Source organism: Meleagris gallopavo, chromosome 8, assembly GCF_000146605.3.
Source record: "Meleagris gallopavo isolate NT-WF06-2002-E0010 breed Aviagen turkey brand Nicholas breeding stock chromosome 8, Turkey_5.1, whole genome shotgun sequence".
NCBI lineage: Eukaryota > Metazoa > Chordata > Aves > Galliformes > Phasianidae > Meleagris > Meleagris gallopavo.
Window position 1 is genome coordinate 15,631,002 of NC_015018.2, and position 5,767 is coordinate 15,636,768.

At 41.3% G+C, this 5,767-nt stretch overlaps 1 long non-coding RNA gene across 1 annotated transcript; it reads left to right on the forward strand.

The window, feature by feature from the left end:
* Nucleotides 1-1,424: 1,424 nt before the first annotated feature.
* LOC109368798 lies at nucleotides 1,425-4,052 on the forward strand. Its single transcript, XR_004160502.1, has 2 exons — nucleotides 1,425-1,564; nucleotides 2,722-4,052. It is a non-coding gene; the product is annotated as an uncharacterized LOC109368798 (long non-coding RNA).
* The last annotated feature ends 1,715 nt before the right edge of the window (nucleotides 4,053-5,767 follow it).

The following is a 5,767-nucleotide window of genomic DNA, read 5'->3' on the forward strand; positions in this document are numbered from 1 at the left end:
ATTTGGATAACAGGGATCTACACAGACATCTTCTGAAAGAGGTACATCTGATAACAGAGCATTAAAAAGAAGCCTACGTGTGATAGATCACTCACACCTCATGCGTTTGACTCTGCACTGTGTGAAACCTATTACTCACTGCTTCTAAAGCAGAAAGGCTGTTTGTTGCTGTAGAAAAGGCAAAACCACCCCTCTGTGCTGAGTGCTTCACAGGTGCCTGGATAAAATAGAAAGAGTATGTACAAAGTACTTTTCAGTTTTTGGGGGAATGATAATCACATAGGGCAAAGAGCAAGGCTACTTCATTTAGGAGAGTTTGCAGGTAGATAGAAAATACTTTGTCAGAATAAAGGGAGGTTGGTTGTGTAGAGAAGCTATGTGAAAAAGAAACTTAAGGAAGTCAAACAGTGAAGGAGAGCAAACATAGCTTTTAGTACAGAAAAACTAGAAAAAAAGAAAGGGGAAAGAAAGCAGGCAGAACATGGTATTTATATAAAAGCAATTAAGACCCTATCAGTTACTTGACAACTCTACATCCATTTCTCCTGTAAGGAGGAAAAAATGAGCACCTGCTGCTAGAACTTTTCTGTTGGGATTTGTGAGGTTGTTATTACGTAGGTTCATTAACACCATGAGTGCTGAGAAACAGGGCAGGGAAAATAGAGAGACTTCTACTTTTAGGCACCAATGATGTACAAGATCTTCCCTCCATGGACAGGAAGGGAAAATATAATGTATGTACATCACTCAGGCTCCAAAGAGACATTGGTTGTTCTGATTACTATATGAGTATTCACTACATGGGGTCCCAAAAGAACCTCAGTATTCCCTTAGTTCACCTTTTCACAGGTTGACAGGACTGACTGGCTAACTTAATGTTGCTTTGGATGCCTTTGGTTTCCTCTTTTCTCTTAGAGGTAGAGCAAGAAAGCAGCATTTGGATGTTGGAAGCTTTAGGCAAGATTTGGATTGGGATTTTGTAGGCCTTGTGACCTGCAACTTTAGTTGCTTTTTGATACTAGAGAAACTTGTCCTCAAATGATTCCTGGATTTTGCAGCATTTTGTAGTCTACAACTGGAAAAAGTATGAGCCATGTCCAAACTCCCCTGTGACACAAACTCAAAATAGCTGAGGGAGGGAAAATAGCAGCTGGCATTTAGATTTATTCATGTGTGCATAGATTGCATTACCAGTTCTGGCCTTGTTCCAACTTGTTTGCACACAAAAAGTTTTGGTTTGGGAAAGCCTGGGCAGCTCCTGCTGCCTCCCACTTATCTCCTCATTACAAGTGCTAAAGTCAGAGCTGGTCATTAAGGAATAATAGCAGATACCTGCTGCTGGAAGAGACTGTCCTACTGCGTCAGTAACAACAAGGTGCTCCTTTTCTCCTTTCTTTTTTATTTTTCAAGGTAATGGTGTGCAGTGTCTGCATTTCAAGCACAGTAAGCTCATTTGAAGTTTCTCTTTGAACAGCAGCACTCCACTTGGGCTGTAAGCAGTCACTTTCTGATACACGCCCAGAAGCAGAATTTTGGTCTTGGAAAGACAGAGCTGGTTCTGTAGGTGAGTGTAATGCTGAGGTGAGCCAGTGTGTGCCTCCTAAAGCCTCAGCATCTTATGCTTTAATGCTTATCCTCAGTACCTGGCAATAAGAAAGGTGTGAAATTACTCTTCGTCTTTCTAGAAATACAAGGTAATTAGCAAACAGGATTCTGCTACCTCTTTGTTCACTGATGCAGAGAAAAGCTAGGTAACAGTCTGCAACTCTTCAGTGATACCTGAATGGAGCTCCCTTCTCTTGATCACACCGAGAGGCAACTGAAATGTCTCTGGCAGGCCTTGAGTGTGCTGGGACTCAGGCTTGGAGATTCACCCCAGAATGGTGCTTATTGGAAACATTAGATATTGGTTTCTTAGATGGTAGGTCCTTTGGAACAAACTTCAAGGAACATCTTTGTTACAGAAGTAAGCAGTCACGTAACCAGGCTGAACATATCCTAAGAAGTCTGTACATGCCTGTGTCTCATGCAGGATGTCATTACTCTCTGTAGTTTGTATTACTAGCAAGCTGAATGGCAGTCAAATGTTTGTATCAAAGGGTCAGGGAGGGTAAATGCACTGGGAATGATAGAGTGTTTCTTTCAAAGACTTAGGAAGCAGACATCACCAGAAATACGTCTGTTTTTTCTCAACTGTATTACTTGATTTAGGAAGAGATGCTATCTTTGTCTACAAAACTTGCTCCAAAGGATTTTACTAGCAGCACAGCTATTAGCTAGGATTCAGTAAGAACTACTCAAACTGAAATATGGTAATAGTGAAAGATGCTATCTGTTTAAGTAGGGATACCAATTATTAAATCATATTGTACTAGACTACCTTGTTTCTTAATAATATACTAATATACTCAGCTCTCTCTGCTGTTCTGATGAAAGTTATGATTTTCAGAATGTAGATATTCATTATTTCTCTATAAGGAAAAAAAAAATCTTGTTGACATTAGATAAGCTAGATATCCAAAAACAAGCCAAAAATCATATTTCACTAGAAGAATATCAGCTTTGGTGCGTAAGCAAAGCTAGAGAAGCAGTTTCTCTTTCATAGCTAAGGTTTCACCCTTATTTTTATTTTTTTTTTAAACAATCGCACCCAATTTTCCATGCCTCTGCTTTGTAATATCAGTAAATATCTCCTTGTTTGATTGCTTTTTTTCCACTCAGGCACGTTCTATTGTAATGCTGCTGCACTTCAGCCACCCCCAGCTGTCCTTCGAGCTTCCCCAAGGCTCTTCTCTGCTGCACTGCCCACAAATCACTGTCACCTGATAGTCTTGAAGCTGGAGACCATCTGTGACCATAGTGACTGCTGATTTATGGAAGCACACCCATTTTGTTGTTATTCATGCCATCTCTTTCCGCACATTTTTCCCTTACTCCCTGAATGTCTTGTCTTGGGAACATGGAGTGCGAGGAGAATGGGGTGGGAACTGCCTAAAGCAATGAATATGAGGTGCAAAATAGATGAAGTAGGGCTTTGTGAAAAATATATTGAGAAATAATAGTATGTTTGGAGTAGATACTTGTCAAAACAAGATTGTATCAAATATAATTATAGAGGAGAACATATCTACCTAGCTATGTAGGCCAGAATTGCTGATCAAGCAAAAGACTGGAAGGACCATGGAAGCCTCTTGTTACCATCAAAGCTTGACAAGCCTCCATCTGACTGAGGGTAGCCTTGTGGCTTTGATGTATCTTCTTGTCTTTCATAGCTCTCAAGGTGCAATTGGCTCCCTGGGCCAAGCAGAGTTTTGATGTTTTTGGGACATGTGGCTCAACCCCCAGCACAGTGGCAGAGAACAGGGCCTAAGTGTGACAGATTTTCTTGGTAGACCTGTCCTGTGCCTCCTCTGACTAGGCGAATTCTCATGGAGCAAGTTGGAAAACCTTTATGGCTACCATGCCTCTCTGGAAAGAGGCCAAGCATTTACCCTTTTATAAGCTATGTAAAGGCAAGCTAGGAATATATGTAGTAGTTCAAATGTTTTTAAGAAACATGCTATATTCAACAACAGGTGCCCAATCCTGCCATTGCTGAAGCAATAGTAGTGGGGTGACATCGTCAGGACAGAACTGCCAAGCTGTTAAGCAAGGATTATTTACTTTTCATAGCCATATATGACACGTTGCCTCTGTCCTTCCTTTCTATGTTTTTACATACCATAACAACAATTTGAGATGACTTTGGAGGAAACTGGCTTATATAACCACTGATCTGCATTGCAGAATCAACCTAGTCTTTTTGATTTATTTCCCAAAGCTCTCCTGCATGGTTTCTGTCTTGATTTTCTTGTCAACATGATTTAGTGCATGATTTAGTCTCTGGGGATGTCTTGTGCGTTATGTGAAACTGGTGTTACTGTTGTCCTAGCAGACTTGAGCAAAGGGCTGCTTTTTTGTGAAACTGCTTTATGTTACATATGCTAATAATGTCAAACTTCTGAAGGAAAGTCTCCTGAAGCAAACCAAAGCTGCCTTTGCAAAGCAATCTTCTTACTCTTCCCTGTAGTCTTAATGTTTCTCTGTTCATTGCTTTCCCTGATGAACTGTTTTTGGTTTGAGGCTCTGCTGATTAATAGTTTCATCTCACTGCTCTAATTTGAGCCTGCTTTTCTAGCAAGGTGTTGAGCACATGCCATGAGTCAGTGGGAGTGGCTGGTATTCAGCACTTCAGCAAACCAGGATGCTTACCTCAGTGCCTCAGTATGGGTCTAGGAGCCTGGTTGAGGCTCCTATTTTTACAAACCAGTGTCATGACATCCAAATATATTAACTGATGCGTTCTTTGAATAATTACAGCTAGTATTTTTAAAAAAGATGAAGTCACTTGGACAATTTTGATGAGACTTGGGAGGCCAGCTCCTGAGTTTCTCCGAAAACCCTGTCCTGTCTGTTTTGTTCCTAAGCACAGCTTAGGGACGAGGAATTTCTTTCCTCTGTGTATCTGCTTATGTGCCTGCTTGCTTAAAACCACCATGCCAGGGTAACAGGGACATGGGGAAGGCCTTAAAATGTGGGAATGGTCAACACAAATAGATTGCCTAACTCTGATTTCAGTACGTGAGTGTGCTGAGCATGAGTGAGAATGCAAAGGAAGAACAAAGAGGCAACAGCAAGAGTGTGTTAAGCAGTTCTCCAAAATGTCCTGCGAATCCTTGGTACCACTGGCTCTCTCTAGTTGCATAACTTGACCCACTGAACATGTCAGAACCTGCAGCTTCAGAGAGGTTTTTGCAGGTGGTGGCTGAGGCGAGGAGCAAAACAAGCCTTTGATAGATGTATGAAATGGTGTGTGTGGAACTGCCCCCATAAATCCCTGTGCTGCCATGGTGATTTATTGTATGTGCAAACCTCAGAACGTGGAAATGGAGCTGTAGCTGTGCTTGCTAATAGCTGGACCTGAAATGAATTAATGCAATGTCATAATTCACTGAAGGAGCTCTGCTCATGTCACAGAACCTGAGAGCACAGTATGAGTGTTTTATCACCCTAGCAGTGAGCAGAGAGTTTATGTGCTACAGATCTGTATATATAAACAAATATACACTATATAATGATTTTTATATGCATTGTACTTTGCATTAAGACATAATTTCCGTGGTGTCATGCTTCAGATTTACTAAAAGTTGCAATCCAGGTAGTACTTGGATGAGAGATATTATTTCAAAGTATAAATTAGTATTACTTGATTTCTTCATGAACAATGTTTGAGGTTGTTTAAAATCACCTCTCCAGAGGTGTACCTCTCTGCTCTGCCAGCTGCTGGGGAGGCTGCTGGGTCCCAGGTTGGAGAGGGGGTGGGGGGGGCGTGGAAGGGACCTCTTTCCTAGGGATCTCCTGTCCAATGCTTATATCCTGGCACTGCTCTCATGATCCATTTCAGTTGCTGTTAAAGCATTGCTGTCACACAGAGGAGGAGGTAGTACTCACAGTAATGAAAATACCAACCCCACGCAGCACTGTTCTCCATTAGCTGCAATTTCAGAGCGCTTTTTCACTAAAGCGTATTTCACTGGAGTGGCTGCAATCCATCTTGGCTGAGAGACAGTCAATAATGTCTAAATGGAAAAGGAACAGCCTTTGCCCCTTGCCTCAAAAACTGATAAATACAAAATGCCATTGACTACCACAACTGCTTGAATATGTTGAAGCAGCCAGGAAGCTAAAAACATACAGCTGATTGTAAATGTCAGGAGAAGAAAAAAAA